At 46.0% G+C, this 17,751-nt stretch overlaps 1 long non-coding RNA gene across 1 annotated transcript; it reads left to right on the top strand.

Annotated features, from left to right (window-relative positions):
• Positions 1-538: 538 nt before the first annotated feature.
• Positions 539-16,761, top strand: LOC308652059. Its single transcript, XR_014022727.1, has 3 exons — positions 539-636; positions 8,904-9,082; positions 15,202-16,761. It is a non-coding gene; the product is annotated as an uncharacterized lncRNA (long non-coding RNA).
• Positions 16,762-17,751: the final 990 nt, after the last annotated feature.

Here is a 17,751-nt window from a genome sequence, read left to right as displayed (position 1 = left end):
TATTTAGCACACAGAACCCAACAAACAGAAGCTGTTGTGCTATAAGAGAAGTGCGACATGCCTTAAGCTCTCCTTCTTGGAGCCCTTTTGGGACCAGCCAGCCGTCATGGTTATCAAGATGTGGGGCTACTCCAGGACCCTGGTGTTCTTTAGACAGTTCCTGGAATGTGGGTCCCAGTTCTCCTCCTGGAGTCGCCCTCCTTCCTGAGAGTTCCTTCTCAGGAGACCTCCACCCTCCCTTGGGTGCCATCAGAACAGCCCAAGGGTGCAGGTGGGGGAAGGGCAATGGACAAAGATCCTTTGTACTGAAGTCCCAATGGGCAAGGGCAGGGACCTAGGCAGCCTGCCTCTCTGATGCATTTCCAAGTTTCACTTAATGCTCATTATCATAACCAAGATCACAATGCTGGCTCCCTTCACATCTGTGGTATCAGCTTGCAGTGACTCATTGCCAAGTCTCAGGGCGTATTGGGAACCACCACGTGGATCCAGATGCGTCACTTCTTGGGGCTGGGAAGCAAGAACTGAAGCCTGAGGTCTTCAGAGAGCTGCAGCCCCAGCAACATCAGACCCCCCAGGTACCCAACGACTCCCAGGCCTGTTCCATCCCTAACCCCCAGATGCCAGAACTAGAAGGTAAAAAATTAGCTGGAAAAGGAAAGAAAACGAAGGAGAGGGGTTATGGAATGGCCATTGGGTGCCACCCAGGAAGTGGGTGCTGGACCCCAATGTCTGGGACTATGCACCCAGAGATTTGATCACACCTTCACTCAGGTACCATCTCCACTGCACAGAGGAGACACATCTGCAGCTCGGAAGGGCGCGATTCTCTTCATGATAACATCCCACTCATCCTCAGGGTTCCAGTCCTACCCACCAATCTGCTGCTCCCAGACAGGAGTGTGTCCTCACTGTGAGCAACATTGGGCCAGCCTGGGGGTACTGCAAGGGAGTGGGGGACAGAGGACAGGGGCAAACCCAGGATGAAACAAGGCTGGTCGGAGGGGCAGAGACAGTCACTACACACAGGATGGGGGTGGGGTCAGGGTGCCTGGGCTGGGAACAGTAGGCACCAGAGGCCCTGGAGTATCAGCTGGGGCCAGAGTGTGTTTGTTCTTCTCTGAAAGGTCACAGAGGAGCTGGTGCTTTGAGGGGAAAAGGGGCAGATAAAGAGGCACGGACTGATGGGGGGTTTTTTGGTTTTTGTTTTTTGTTTTTTTTTTTTTTTTTACAAAGCGTCAGTTCCAATGCCAAAGACCCAGCCCTAGGGATGAGACCCAGTGGGGAAGACCAGACAGAGGCTGGGGCCGCTGCCCTGACAGGAGCCACAGGGGTTGCTGGTCATTCTGTTGGAGGCTCAGGAGCCAGTCTGCCAATAGAATTTCAGGAATGTGAGCAATGCCCATCATTGCATGAAGAGCGAGGCCAGGGAGATGAGGAAGAGAGCCAGGAGCCCTCTGCAAACCATGGGGAGAAGGGGACCCACTGCCAGGGTGTGCTGATGTGTGGGGTCCCCAGGGAGCACTTATATCCACTTCTTCCATCCAATCTCCTCTTGGAAAGTAGAGGCCCCGGTGTCTAGAGAGCACTAGAGTACCAGCTACCAGATGTCCAAGACGTTTGCTTGTACAGATACTTGGCCACAAGATAATAATATCTTGTACCCAGGATATTGTGTCCTGGCCCCTCTGGCACCAAAAAGCAGGTGGGGCCCCAGCTGGACCTAGAATTTACCAGTTTCAACCACAAAGGCCTGCAGTCATTTTTAACTTCTAAAATGTGACCCATTTCTTATTTTCAGTAGAACTGAAAAATATTCATATTATATGCCCATTTATTTGTGGCTCTATGAAATCCATTTTCATAATGTTTAATATTTTTGATTTATTGAATCTTCCCTTGAATTTTATTGGCTGCTCTTCCCCACTCTGCACTAGCTGCAAGGGCTTCATGTGGCAATGGCTTGCACAAACTCAGCCAGGAGTGACCACAACATCCTGGGCAGTGAGTGGGAGGAGGCTCAGCACCAACCAGGACTGAGAGTGCCTCTTGGGCAGCAACGGACAAGGGCTCCAGCCAGCTAGAGTGGCCTTACCCTCCGCACACCGATGGGGAAGGACATCTAGAGGGCATACCGGGAGCCAGAGCTGGGGCCACAGGACTTTCACCCAGTTCTAGAGCCCACGCAGGCGGCTCTCCAGGCTCACGTGTGATGAGTCTTGAGTTCATCCAGGGTCCCCAAAGCTGGTCCCCAGAACAGAGTTAAGCATTGCAGTCTGGACATTCTCATTCCTCTGGAAGATTCTCCCCAAACGATCTATGAAATGGAGTTTATCTCACCTGTGAAAGTGTGAAGACCCAGGCGAACCCCAGCTGTGCTCTATCCCAGCCACGTGACCTTGGGCAAATCACCTCGATTCTCTGAGTTTCTGTTTCTATAAGACAGGCTTCCTGACGTGCCTTTGGAAAGGTTAACATGAAGACTCAAGGCGATGACATAGGTAAAGCTCCTAAGGCAATGCCTGACCCCTAGGAAGGGTTCAACAGACATGAATTCACTCTCCTCCTCACGCCAAGCCCCAGGAAAATGGCCAGGGTGTCATGGCCACAACCCAGCCAGGTAATCCCACCTCACTTTCCACTGCCCCTGGCCCGGCTCCACAGAGACTCAAGCATGCTCAGTTCACACCAGCTGGCAGAGCCTGGGGTGAGGACACTGGGTGAGTGAGGAAGAGAAGCCTCCCTGGTGGGGGGAGTAGTGTTCACAGTAAGAGCCAGCCCCAGCCACACCCCAGCCAGAAACAGCTGCCTGGGGCAGAGGGAAGCCCGGGGGGTGGGCCATCCCCTCTCCATGCCCACTTCCCTGCCACCAGACAGAGGCAGGATGTTGTCTGGATTAAGTGCTCCATATGACTCTGGGACCCTGGGGACCTCGCCTGCTTGCCTGCAAAGGTCCCCAATGGCCTGCTCTGCACCTGTCCTGGGGCCCTCTGAGGCTTGTGTTACCAACAATAGTTTCAAATCCCTGATTAAAATGCTGCAGCAGGGAGAATCAATAACCATTGGCAGCTGAGCCTCTAATAAGTATAATAATCGCCATTAATGGAAAGAGTGGGGGAGTGAGTGGGGCTGGTAATATAGTGATTACATTAATCTGCCCCATCGCGAGCTCTGTCTGCCTGCTCTTGGCACGCCGTGGCCTGGAGCCCATCAGGAGGCACAGGGGCTGCCAGCCAAAGCAGCCAGCAGGGCTTCACCCGGCTCCAGCCTCTGCACCTCCGCAGCCCCCACGCTCCCTTCTCCAACCAGTATGGATGGGAGGAGGCGAGGGAAATCTTAGCAGGGAAGAGGGGGAAAGCCAGAGGAGGGGAGCGCTCCAGGCTCCAGGCGCCTGAGGAGCTGGAGTCTGGTATTCAGGCTTCAAGGGTTTCTCGCTTATTGAATGTCACTGAATAGCTGCTTGCATAGGTTTAGGTGTGCAAGGAGTGACATCCAGGCATTTTGCAGCTGGAAACTCATTAAGCTGTCATAGCAACCCACAAGGTAGATGTTATTATTATCCTCACTTCACAGGTAAGAAACTGAGTCACAGTTGGTTAAATGATTCACCCAAGGTATCTATGCCTTAAGTTCAAGATTTTAGACTTGAACTAGGTGGCCCATCTTTACTGTCTGTGCACTGATCTCCTCTGTTTTGCTCCTCTCCTAAGCTGCTTCTATAACCCCTAAACCTGGATATGGTAGATACTCAATAAACAGGATTGTCTGGAGCCATGAGCTATCTCTGGTTTTGACTTTTTAAAAAAGTTTTCAGCACTAAGGACTGAACCCAGGGCAGCTCTGCCACTGAGCTTCATCCCCCGCCCTTTTTATTTTTAATTTTGAGACAGGGTCTTATTAATCTGCCCAGGCTGCCTTCAAATTTGCAATCCTTCTGCCTCAGCCTCCCAAGTCACTGGGATTATAGGCATGTGCCACCATGCCCAGATGGTCCCACTTGCATTTATGACAAGCACAACTCCCACTTATTGTATTTGAGCCCCATCCCAGTCTGAGTATACTTTAAAACATCTTTCTAGCAAGAATTAGTAAGCATGGAAGTGGTCCAGGCCTGCAGAAGAATACTCCTTTTCCCTTTTCCCCCAATTTGACTTGGTCTTGAACACAGACCATGCCTTTTTTTGTGGCTGCAGGGATGGGACACCAGCTGAGAACCCCCCCTCCCCCTGCCAGGGCTTCTCTGGTGCTGCACTTGGCTGACCATTCCATGGGTCTTATCCCCTCTCAAAAGCCTAAAAGCAAGAGAGCTGGTTTGCTCTGCCACCACCTTCCAGAAAGTTTTCTTGGAGATGGGGACAATCCTGAAAGAGGAGTTCATTAGAAGTGGCCATGCCCACACCATCCTCCTGGGACCCAACCATCTTTCCATTAGAGAAACCCAACCTCAGCCCACAAAATCAGAGCACATGAAGTATCAGTCTGTTATCTCAGAGGGTTAATGGATTCCCCAAGAACTGTAAGCCTCCAGCTCAGATCAATACTGAGAGCAATTCTGTCCAGGGCTCTCTTTTTTGTCCCACCTTGTATTCTCTACCTAGCACAGTGTCCAATGCATATATATTGTTTCATTGTACAAATAAACAAACAAATGTATGTTCCTCTTGGTCTCATTCACCGTCTCATATTCCAGACTCCAGACAAGTTCTATTAAAGTAAATTGGTTTTTAGAAAAAGGGACATTTTAGTGTCTTTTTAGTGTCTTTAGTACTTTTCTTTCTTTCTTTCTTTCTTTTTTGCAGTGCTGGAGATTCAAGGCCTTAGGGTTTGCTAGGCAAGCATACTACTACCTAGCTACACCAGCTCAGTGAATAATTTTTAAAATTATATAAAATATACATAATATAAAATTTACCATTTTAACAAAATTTAAGGGTACAGTTTAGTAGCATTAAGTACCTTTATGTGGTTATATAACCATCTCCACAACTCAATTCTAGAACTCTTCTTATCTTGTAAAACTGGAACTCTGTACCCATTAAACAGATAACTACCCATTCTCCTGACCCTGACAAACACTATTCTACTTTATGTCTCTTCTCTAGCTACCTCAAAAGTTTGGGGAGGTGGCTCTCTCATAATTCAGTTAACTATTATTTTAGGTTTTATTATATATAGATTGTTTCCAATCTTTCCTTATTATCAGTAATGCAGCAATTTTTTTTTTTTTTTTTTTGCTTTGAACTCCTAAACTCAAGTGATCCTCCTGCCTCAGCCTCCTGAAGAGCTGGGCCTACAGCTGCCTGTCACCACCCCCAGTTTATCAAATGCATTTATGCAAAAGTTTTTGTGTATGTAGGATTAGTTCCTTGGAATTGATTGTCAGAATCAAGAATCACTGGACTAGGAATGTGGATCAAGGGTAGAGTGCTTGCCTGAATTCAGTGCCCAAAGCCCTGAATTCAAACCCTAACACCTCAAAAAAAATTTACTAGGGAAAAAATAGCTTAAGCATTTTTAGGCTTGTGATACATATTGTCAGTTAGCCAAATGATGTTAGCAATTTGTATATTATGTCTAAAACATTATTTTGGGAATGTATAAAGATGTCCATATCACTGTGTACTTACCACACAATTTTTTTTAAAGTGCATCATTAATTGTGAAGCATAAATCTATATGTTAGACTAAAAATATGTTGTAGCAACTGGAGTTTGGTGGAAAGAGTGCTGAACTTGGAGTTGGGTCTATTTTCAGAAGGTGAGTATAGGGCAGAATGTGCCCTCAACTGGAAGGAGAACATATAGCTGCTACCCAGCACCTACCACTCCCCAGAACCTCTTTCTTATTCTTTTCCCTTTTTTTAAAGCAGTTTTTGGTGTTTTTTTTTTTTTTTTGGATTTTTATTTTTATTTTCTTTCCTTTTGATTTTGGTAGCAGGGATTGAACTCAGGGGCACTTGACCACTGAGCCACATACACAGTCCTTTTTTGTATTTTGTATTTTATTTAGAAACAGGGTCTCACTGAGTTGCCTAGTGCCTCGCTTTTGCTGAAGCTGGCTTTGACCTCCTGATCCTCCTGCCTCAGCCTTCCAAGCTTCTGGGATTACAGGCGTGCATCACTGCACATAGCTTAAAGCATTTTTTGAAACAGTGATTTATTTTTTATTTCTTGCAGTACTGGGGATCAAACCCAGGGCCTCATGCATGCTAGGCAAGTGCTTGAGCACTGAGCTACATCTTTAGCCCTTTTTAAATTTTTGAGACAAGATTTCTTTTAAGTTGCTCAAGTTGGCCTCAATTTATGATCCTCCTGCCTTGACTTCAAGAATAGAGATTATAGGCCTGTGCCACTATGCACCCAGCTGGAAGTGATTTTTAAAATGTACTGCCAATAAAAAAATATGATGGCAGTTTCTATTGTGTAGGTATATTATACCAGGACATACCATATTTTCTTTTCTTTCTTTCTTTCTTTCTTTCTTCTTTTTTTTCTTTTTCTTTTCTTTTCTTTTTCTTTTTTTTTTTTTTGTGTGTGTGTGTGTGTGTGTTTTGTGGTACTGGGGATTGAACCCAGGGGCTATCCTGAGCTACAGCCTCAGCCTTCCTTTGTTTGTTTTGAGCCAGGGTCTCAGTAAGTTGCCCAGGCTGACTTTGAACTTTGTGATCCTCCTGCTTCAGGCTCCAAGTCACTGGGATTACGAGTATGTGCCACCACACTTGGTTATGCCATGTTTTATTTATTGATTCATCTGCTGATGAGTATCTGGGCTGTTTCTATAATTTAGCTATTGTGAAGCACCATGATAAACATGGGTACACAGGTATCTCTAAAGCATGCTGACTCTGATTGCTTCAGATTTATGCCCAATAGTGGCACATACCATATGGCACAGGACCATATGGTAGTTTTATTTTTTGTTTTTGTTTCTCTGGTTTTGGAGATGGGAATCAGGGGTGGTTTACCACTGAGCTACATCCCCAGCCTTTTAGATTGTTTTGAGTCATGGTCTCAGTAAGTTGTGGGGTGGGCATTGAACTCAGGGGGACTCAACTGCAGAGCCACATCCCCAGCCCTATTTTGTATTTTATTTAGAGACAGTCTCACTGAGTTGCTTAGTGCTTCACTTTTGCTGAGACTGGCTTTGAACTCTCAGTCCTCTTGCCTCACCCTCCCTAGCTGCTGGGATTACAGGCATGTGCCATTGTGCCCAGCCCTTAGCTTTTTTATTTTGAGAAAAATTCTTGCTAAGTTGCCCAGACTAGCCTCAAATTTGCAATCCTCCTGCCTCAGCCTTCCAAGTTATTGGGATTGCAGGTGTGGCCCACCACGATCAGCCTATTTTTAGTTTTTTGGAGCAGCTTCCATTGTTTTCCACAGTAGCTGTACTAATTAACATTCCTGCCAACAGTGTATAAAGGTTCCCCTGCCCCTAACCTTTACCAGCATTTGTTATTGTTTTGTTTTGTTTTATTTTCTTAGCAATAGCTTTTCTACATGGGATGAGATGGAATCTCAATCTAGTTTTTTAATTCCATATTTTTAATTGGTGCATTACAATTACACATAATGGGATTTATTGTTACATATTTGTATATGCTCATGCTGTAACAATATAATTTGGTCAATATCATTCCACATTAATGCAGTTTTGATTTGCATTGCTCTGATGGCTAAAGATATTTCATATATTTATTGGCCATTTGTATTTCTTTTGAGATTTGGCTGTTCAACTTATTTGCCTATTTATTATTTGGATTACTTGTTCTTTTAATGTTAAATTTTTGAGTTCTTTATATTTTCTGGATATTAACCCTCTGTCCGATGAGTAGCTGGCAAAGATTTTTCTCCCGATCCGTAGGCTGACTCTTCACTCTCTTGATGGTTTTCTTTGCTGTGCAGAAACTTTTTAAGTTGTTGTAATCCCATTTGTTAATTCCTGCTATTAAATTCTGAAACATTTGAATTCCTGTTCAGGAAATCATTGCCTATACCTATATCTTGAAGCAACCCTCCCCCGTTTCAAAGTGTCGGGGCCTCTAGGTGTCCCTCTTATGTGCTTTAGTGGACTCACCTGCCACAGCCCTTGTAATTCTTCGGTTTCCTGGCAGGTGTCTGAAGATCAGACTGTGTTTTTATCTCTGCATACACTTACTGACCCACCCCTGGCACACAATAGGTCTCAGTGTCTTGTGAATGAATGCATTCTCTGCCATCCACCCTGGAATCCATGCCCAGGAATTTCCAGCACAGGTGATGGAAGCCATGTGGGAAGCAGCAAGAGAGGTCAGAGCCCTGGATCCTCCTATTAAGGATAACTCTGTAACCCCCGGGGCCAGTCCACGGTTTTCCACTTTACACCTTCACCTTGAGACCCATGGACCTTCCATAAGGCACAGAGAGCGCTCAGGAGGGAGGCTCTGTGGAGGCAGGAGCTTCAGGCTGGTGAGAGGGCAGTAATTAAATTTCTCTGCTAACAAGCTCATCCCGGAACAGCCTCCCCTCCAGACTGGTCTTCTGGGAACACAGACCTGGCTGTTTTCTTTCTCTGCTGGTGGAGCCAGTGCCTGACTTGCTGATGGAAAGTTCAGGAGGCCCAGGAAGCTGCCGGCAGTTGGGAGGAAAGAGAGCAGTTGTTGGGGTGATGACAGCCCAGGACGGGTGGTTCTTAGAAGAGACTGGGGAAGCCTCTGGACAAGGGTGGAGGATTCCAGCCTCCTCTTAGAAATGGGCCATTCTCCTGCCACACCCACTGCGCTGAACACTGCCAGGAACCCTAACAGAGCAGGCACCCTCAAAAAGCTGTACAGAGACTTACTGCTCCATACTCTAGTTGGCATATATGGGAAAATCAGAACTCCTTGGGCATTCCTCACTATTACGCTATCTCATATTCAATTCCAGGTTATACGGGGCTGTGGGGCAGTAGAGGAAGGCACTACAATCTTTTGAAGGCTGGGGACCTCCTGAATATCTTACTCCAGACCTGGCAAATTCCAAGGAGATGCTGAGGAGGGCAGCCCTGGATTTGGGGGAACCGATCAAGGAAAACTTCCTAAAGAAGAGTAAAGACTGCAGCTGAGGTGGGTCCCTAGAGGTCAGGTGCCTGGTGAGGCTTAGTTTACATCTCTCAATTGGCCTGGATGGTGTCCTTTGAACTCCCTTATGGAACTCTATGTCCAAGCCCAGGGACAGCTGGGGGCAGGGCGGCTGCCCTTTGGCCAGCCACAGCCTTGTGGGCTGATGGCGACAGTCCTGTTCCTGTGAGGCACTTCTCTCACTTGCCGACATTTCATCTTTGGAGAGGGAAGTGACCAGAGTGGGTAAGGGAGGAGGCCCTGGGGGAAGTGGGTGCTGGGAGGACCTTGCTCACCACCCTCTGCCCTGGCAGGATCAGTCTTTCACAACAGAGTATTTAAGGATAAGGATGAAAAATTAAAAAGCAAAAAAAAAAAAAAAAAAAAAAAAAAAACAAAACCAGCAAGCCAATTCCTCTTGAGAAACTTCTTTGAAAGGAAAAAGAGAAAATCAATATTTAATTCAGACCGCATTGATTTGCAATTTAGGTACCACACTCAGCAGTAAATCTCATCCAGATCGCTCCCTGAGAGACTATGGAGTCCCAGGCATTGGGTACCAAGAGCCTCAGGGGCAGCGGTGATGGGGAAGGGAACTGGGGGAGGCTGCCTCAGGCCAGACCCAGGACCTCCCCTCCCTGGGGACTTGAGGAGACTTCAGCAGGGTCAGGAAGGATGTGAGGAGAACCTAAGTGGGCCCTTCCTGGCCTCTGAGTGGGACAGCGTCTAGATCCTCCCAGAAAGAGCTGTCTGCACTTCACACACACACACACACACACACACACACCACAGCTTACATACACCACATACACACACACCACACTTACCACATGCACATAACTCTCTATACCACTCACATACACACCAAATGTATCACACTCACACACATACCACACACATTCACAACATACACATCACTTCCATACCTCACATATACCCTTCATCAAAACAAACCAAAAAAAAAAAAAACTTTAATTTTTCAGAGAAACTAAATGAAGTATCTAGGGATTAAAAAAAATCATAATATCTATAATTTAGTCTAAAATACTTCAGGGAAAAACAAAGAAGACAAGAAGAAGAAAACCCCTAGAAGAGAAACCTCAAAACTTCACTGACATTCCTTCCTCTTTTTATTCCTCAGGCCTTCTAGCTAATTTAATCTTCTAAAGTCTAGCCTAAATCCATGTTACTGCAAACAAAGAATGTTCCGTTCTATTCCAACATTTCCTAGCAGGGACATTGGCTGCTCATCCCCGACCCCCTCCTTAATACCCCCAACACAGGAGCAAGGCAGGGACTCTAGGCTCACAGGAAACTTGCACAAACAGTACCGTGGTGTGACCACTCAGTCAGCCACTCAGCAAATGCAGCCGCACAGCTGCCCTGCTGGGGGGGGGGGGACTGGAAAAGGAGAATATGAATTCAGCTCCTCAGGATCAGAGCGCTCTAAGGCAGCTGTGAGTGACAGAAGCCCAACGATTGGGTCAATGATTTTTAAAAACCTATTAATTAATTAAAAATTTCAAAAACACAAAAAATTCTCTTCTAGCCCTTCAGAGCTTATGACAATTTTCAGTGCTCTTTTGCATTTATTACCTTCCATGGTTCTTGTTTCACATCTCTATCTGAAATGGTTATGGGTGGAATAATTTGTCCCCGTTTTACGGATGAGGACGTTGAGGGACGTTGTATCAATGGGCAGCATAAAGTACCTGGTGGCAGTGCTGAGACCAAGACCCAAGCCAGTCCCTATACCACTGCTCTTTCAGAGGGCGTGCCAGTTGAGAGGACTGGAGCAGATACCACAGTGCCCGATTCCTCACCCTCTGGGCCACCTACTCCAGCCTCCCTCCTCTTGGAGGAAGCCAATGCCCACCTGGTCTACCCTTCTCAGGACTGCTCTGGAAGGCCCCAGAGATCTCTGCCTCTGAGCTCCTCCTTCACGCAAAGATAGGGTAGGTGCTTTGGTATGGGAATATATGGATTCCGAAGGCCTAGCTTCCCAGTCTAGCTTCATGGAGGGGACATTCAGGTGGTACTTCTACTGTGAAGTCCCAGGACCCCTCTTAGCCCCCTAGATTTTTCTCAGCCCTCCTTTCTGGCCTCTGGAATGTGCAGGAGACTCAGTCGGCCTGCTCGCTCCCTGAGAAGCTGCCACCACCGATACATCCCTTAGGGTCCTCCTCTTTCTGTGTGGCAGGAGGCTGTCTCCCCAGTTCCTGTCTCCTCGCTGCCCCAAACTATGCAGACAATTTTCCTTATTGAAAATTTACTGCTCGTCACTCGGGAGTGGACGGGAGATGGCAAATTATCAAGCACATGGAAAGGACAAAGCTTCCCAAATTTGCAAGTGTTAGTCTAATCTTGGCCTAGTCTCCGCCTCGCCTACCTAATGCTCTTTTCTGAGATGGTGAGAAAATATGGTCCATTAGCTTCCACCTCCCATTGGATTCACCCAAGTGGGCTCCAGGACCCCTCCCACCTTTGACCATCCCCACGTGAACCTCGGTCACACGGATGTCTTCCCTCCTCCTGTCCCCACTTCTAAGGCAGAACGGTTTCTGTCCTCTGGGTGACATCAGTTCATGAGCTCTCTGTCCTAACCCCAAACGATGCTTTCTCAGCATTTCCATACTGGCTGTGTGAATTTGGCCAAGTTCCTCACCTCTCTAAACCCCAAGTTCTTTATGAGTAAAAGGAGACCCAAAATACTTCCTTCCCAGGGTTGAGAGGATGCATTTGAAAGTGCCTTACACATTACAGAGGCCAATTATATTGTGAGCTACTTATTGTAGCTAAAGTTTAAATAAAGATCAATACCTCTCATTAATAGCTATAATTTATTAAGTGCCAACTAAGTGCTGGTCACTATATTTAGTACTTTAAATGCATTATTTCCAATACTTGCAAAAAATCAGTAAGGAAGGCATTGACCCCATTTGTAAATAAGTTGTCTAAAGCATTCAGCTAAGTGGTAGAACTTTGATCTAGATCTATCTGCTTGCACATTTATATATTTTTTCCTACCCCAATTTATTTTATAAATAAACCCCTCTACCATGCACACGCTTCTGCGGCTCAATTTATCACACTGTATTTGTAATTTGCTTGTTTATAGGTTTTCTCCTCAGAGACCATAGGTTTTTCTCCTCAGAGAATGACAGAGACTGTACATCTTGGTCATTTTGTGTGTGTGTGTATGTGGCCTCAGCTCCTGCCTCCATTTACTGACCATGTGAACATGGCCGCTCACCTGGTCGCATTTCCTCCCCACCTCTTCAGAGGCCCGCTGTGGGCATGGGGAACAGAGCTTCAAGCCCTCTGCAGTTCTCCACCAAGGGGGCTCTAAATCCAGGAGCTGTCCCCGGAAGCCTGCCTCTTTTCAATGTTCCCAGAGCTCATTCATATTTATAATGGGAGAAACTGCTGAGAAGAGATATTTATTTTGTTCATTAAACTGGCGTCTTGGTAAATTTATAGCAGAAAATGAATAGTTTGTTTCCTCCCGTGCATTCAGAGTCTGAGAGTTGTATCGATGGTGCCTTCTAGACTGGCAGAGGAGAGAGCAAAGAGATGTGGGTCGTCACCAACCAGAGTTACCCCTCAGAGATGGGGATGCACATGGGGGACGCACAGCAGTCCCCGGTGCAAAGGAAGCTGATGCCCACAGGGATTTGGGAGGCTCAATAAATGACGCTCCTCTTTCTCCTCTTTTCTCTATCCTTAGCGGGAAAAGAAAAAAATGAGTCCTAGGGATTACAGAGATGGAAATCTTCAATAAAATATTTAGTGTGCTTATTAATATCTCCTTCCTCTAGTATCAAGTTTATCCCTTTTGAAGAATCACCCCAAATTATCAAAAACTTGGACATGCACGAAAAAGACTGGTTCTTGTTTCCTCCATGTTTTTTAATGAAAACTACGTAACAGGCCACCAGGGTGTCTTTCCTTCTCTAGGAGAGAGGAGTATATGCTTTACTTCACATTGCCCACGTATTAGGGCCCAGAACATTCGTTGATATTACATGTTAATTTGCACATTCTTGTCTGATAGAAATGCAAATGATTTCTGTTTGGTAGAAAAGATAATTGCAAACGCTACAGTTTTATTGCACTGTAGGATATTAACTGGATGTTGCATCTAATTTAATAAAATTATTTCTGCATTCCTTTCGTAGTTAGCTATATAAATCTCTGTTTACTAAATGCTCTTAAGAACCAGCTTTAACATACTGCTGGTTCCTTTGTTAATGAGTTCAACACATCTTTGACGCATGTTCACTCTATAGTTGTACGAAAGCAATTTTGTTGTAGTTGTGTTTATTGTTTGTGCTACTGGGGATTGACTCTTGGCACATGTTAGGCAAGTGTTTTACCATTGTGCTGGAAGTAATGTTTTCAACTTCTTTGAAAAGTATGGTTTGATCCAGGCATTGTGGCCCATGCCTGTAATCCTAGCTACTTGGCAGGCTGAAACAGGAGGTTCACAGGGTTGAAGTCCTGGACAATTTAGTGAGATCCTGTCTAAAAATTAAAATCAAAAGGGCAAGGTGTGTATCTCGGTGGTAGAATGTTTGCCTAGCATGTTCAAGGCCCTGGGTTTAATCACCAGAACCACTAAAAAAAAGTCATGAAGCTGGGCACAGTGGCGTACACCTGTAATTCATATTGCCCTAATACATGGGCAATATGAAGTGAAGTGTATACTCCTCTTTCCTAGAACAGAAGAGACATCTTGGCATCCTGTTACATAGTTGTTCATTAAAAAACATGGAGGAGACAAGCAGCCAACTTTTTTGTACCTGTCCAAGTTTTTGATAATTTGGGGTGATTCTTAAAAAGGAATAAACTTGATACCAGAGGAAGGAGATTTTAATAAGCACACTGAGGCAGGAAGATTGAAACTTGGAGACCAGCCTCAGCAACTTAGCAAGACCCTGTGTCAAAAAAAAAAAAAGGGGGGGGCTGTGGATGTGTTCAATCCCCAATGCTGGGGGAAAAAAGAAAGAAAGAAAGGAGGGAGGGAGGGAAGGAAGGAAGGAAAAGAAAAGAAAAAGAAAGAGAAAGAATTGTAATTTGACCCACTTCCACCCCCAAACTCTGCTAAGCTGACCAACCACAGCAGGAGCAGCCGAGCCTGCAGATGGCAAGGTGAAACCCAGCAGGGGCTCACCCCAGTCACTCAGCTCCTTTTTGCACATCACTAATCAGTGAAGTCACTCATTCCTTCCTCCTCAGGTAGAGAGAGAGGGGGCCCCGGGCAAGACACCAGGAGTGTTACCCTAGACAAGTCTTTTCTCATGGAAACAGAATGAGTAGAGAATGTATCCCCACCTATCACAGCTCAGCAGGAGAAGCAATGACAAGTTCAGAGGGCACTGGTCACTTGACTGGTGGCCAATGGAGGAAGATGGGCCATGTACGTTTTCTGGAGAGGTCACTAGGACCACAACTCCAAGGATACAGCCAATGTCCACCAGGGCTCCAAGAGCTTAGAAGGTGAGCCTTCTGTAACCCAGGGCTGGGCAGGCCCAGGGCACTAGGAGCACCTGGAGGTTCAGGAAGGGAAATGGATTCTCTCTGCATCCTTGGACCTGACCATCCTAACTGCACCCTTCCCTGTAGCCTTGATTGGGTTATTCTTGGGTCCTGGAAACTCTAAACATGATCTGGATTGCTGGAGAATTAGCACAGCCGCATCTCAGATGACTGTGATCTTTAATTCAGGACAAGAAGGCGGCTGCATCTCAGCATTAATCAGGGAAGGGGAAGAAAAGAACATTAATTTAGGTTCTTTCATGCGCTAGATACTGGGTAGATGCTTTTGTATATTTTATATGCTGCAATCCTCATGACAACCCCACGAGTAAGAATTTATTATCTGCTAGATGACATGAAACTAAAGTCTTGAAAAGCTAAGTGACTTATGCAAAGACACAGAGCTAATTGATAGAGAGATGGGTTCAGAATTTCTATAAGCACCACCAAAGCCTGTGTTTCTAACACCACACTACTTCACTCCAGTGAGGAATGTATTACCTCTGCACCCAGAAGCCTGATGGTGCAGCCCCAGGCCTATCCATGGGGTAACTTCAGCAAGCCTGACCTTGTTTCTCTCGCCTCAGGGTTCCTACCTCTGATATCTCCTGCCACTTTCACGGTGAACATGGAAAAAGTCAAATGTGGTCCCAGGAGCCCGATCAATTCCCCATTACTGTTTCTGATCAAGTTGCCTTTGCTTCTTGTCCTAAAAGTTCCTCTTAAAAGCTTGCTGCAGTCACAGATTTAATGATTGGGAGCAGGCTGACGTCAGATTACCATTTGAGAAACTGCAAATGAGGCTGTATCACCTGTTTGATGGCCAAAGGGTCTTAGGTGATAACTCCCTACTCTCTCTTCTCTTGGCTCACTGGACCAAACCTGATGAAAAACCTCTTCTAGACCATTCTATCCACCAAGGCCCAGCAAATGTTATCAATTCCTACACAAGAGCCTGAGAATCCTGTTGCAGTCATGGCAATGATGTACAAGAAGAGTCTCCCCCCACCTCTTTCAACCCTTATCCAGGAAGAACAAGCAATAGGGCTGAGACAGGGAGACTGAGCAGAGGGAGGTTAGCCTAGAAAGAGCAGAAGCCCCTCAACTGACCTCTGCCCCAGATGGACCATGCAGCCAGCTGAGTGGCTGTCACTCAAGCTGGAGCCTTCCATTATTGCTGGGACTCAATAGTTGAATTGCTACATGGCCACAGAGTTTGTCAGTGTAACATGATCCAAAAAGATTTATTACTTAAGAGTGATCAGAAAGTCCCAAGAGTGAGTGAATATTTGTGCTGGAGCAGAGGGAAAAAGTTTCCCAAGTGAATAAATTTCAGAGGCAAGTGGGAGGCAAAATAAAGGCATTTCGTGATGACAGTCCTGGAGTCCCATGACGACGACATCCAAGTCCGGCTTCACATGCGCTAAATGCGATCTGTGTTCTGTTCTCTATAAAGACTCTCGCAGCCCACTCGCTCTCCGTCGCAGGGTTCCAGCCTTCCTGCAGAGACAGCCCTTTCCTTCTGCACAGAGGTTTGGCAGCCAGGTGGGTCCTTTTCGTCCCTGTGCCCCAAGCCCCCAGCACGGTCCCTGGTACAGAATGAGCCTGTCTGGGTTGACCTCTGTCTCCCATGCAATTCATGTGTGGAACTTCTAAACCAGAGCACCTACGAATGGGTCTATATTTGGAAATTGGGTCTTTCAAGAGAAAATTAAGTTAAATGAAGTCATTAGAGTAGGTCCTAAGGCAAAATGAATGGTGTCCTTACCAGAAGAAGAGACACACACACGCAGAGGGATGGCCACGTGAAGACACAGGAAGCAGATGGTCATCGACAAGCCAAGGAGACAACCCTTAGAAGGAATCGGCCCTGCCAACAACTTGATTTTGAACTTCAGCATCCAGAACTGTGACAAAATGAATGTCTATTGTTTCAGCCACCCAAACTTTTATGATACTTTTTTATAGCAACCCTAACAAACTAATATAGAGCCCTCTATTAATATTTGCTCCGTTACTTTTGAGTAATACAAACCTTAAATACTGTCTTTTAATGTCTTCCTAATATTTAATCATATGGCTATTTCATATTTTATTAAACCTTTTCCTATTGTTAAACTTAAGATTGCTTCCAGATTTTCCCTACAATAAAGAATGCTTCTGTGAACATCATCTAGAGATTTGGGTGCTCTGTTGAATTATTTCCTCAGCATAAATTTTCATAAGCAAAATTACTTATCAAAGGGAGCTGGTGGGTAGCTCAGCAGTAGAATGCCTGCCTGGCATGCGTAGGGTCCCCAGCACCAAACGAAAAGAAAGAAAGAAGTACTTGTCAAAGGCATGAACATGAGCTGGGCACAGTGGTGCAGGTCTTTAATCCCAGATAAGTGGGCTGAGGCAGGAGGACTGCAAGTTTGAGGCCAGCCTCAGCAACTTAGATTCAGTCTCAAAATAGAATAGAAAGAGCTGGGGACGTAGCTCAGTGGTAGAGCACTTACTTAGCATACCCAAGACTCCGGGTTCATTCCCCCAATATTTAAAAAAAAAGGCATGAACATGTTTCAGGCTCTCCAGGACCTTACCCATCTGGAACATTATCCACACTGAGCGAGTCTCCCCGTTTCCTGAAAGCCTTCCCACCCTGGGACTTACCAACTTTACATCCCTGAATTCTGAGCCAGGGATGCTGCTTCTTTCCACCCCATAGCTATGGCTACTCTGCTTCAGGGATCCTCCCATCCCTATGACCAACACCAACTGCCTGCTGAGGTTCTCCTGCGTGCACTTCTAAATTCTGATGAAATTATCTTTCTCCAGGAAAACTCGCCCCCGTTTGTCTTGTGTGGCTCCCATCTGTCCTATCCTTTGTCTTTTCATCACACACTCATCTCTAGAATGAGTAAATCCTCTAGTTGTTAAGCAATTGTGTGCCTTAGAGCGGCAATGGAGGACGATAGGCCTGAAGAGGAAGATTCTGGAATTCCTGCCGAGAAGAGCACCTCAGGATCAAATGCTGAAAAAAGGAAGAGTTGTGTCTAAGCTGGTCACTGCAGAGGGAGATAGCATGCTAAGGTGCCCAGGATGCAGGGGGAAGAGGCAGGTCCTTACGACCAGAGTCCAGGGTGCCACTGAAGACC

The sequence above is a fragment of the Spermophilus citellus genome (genome assembly GCF_964194105.1).
Source record: "Spermophilus citellus genome assembly, chromosome: 6".
Lineage (NCBI taxonomy): Eukaryota > Metazoa > Chordata > Mammalia > Rodentia > Sciuridae > Spermophilus > Spermophilus citellus.
Note: the sequence above shows the minus strand (reverse complement) of the source record. Positions and strands in the feature narration are given on the sequence as shown.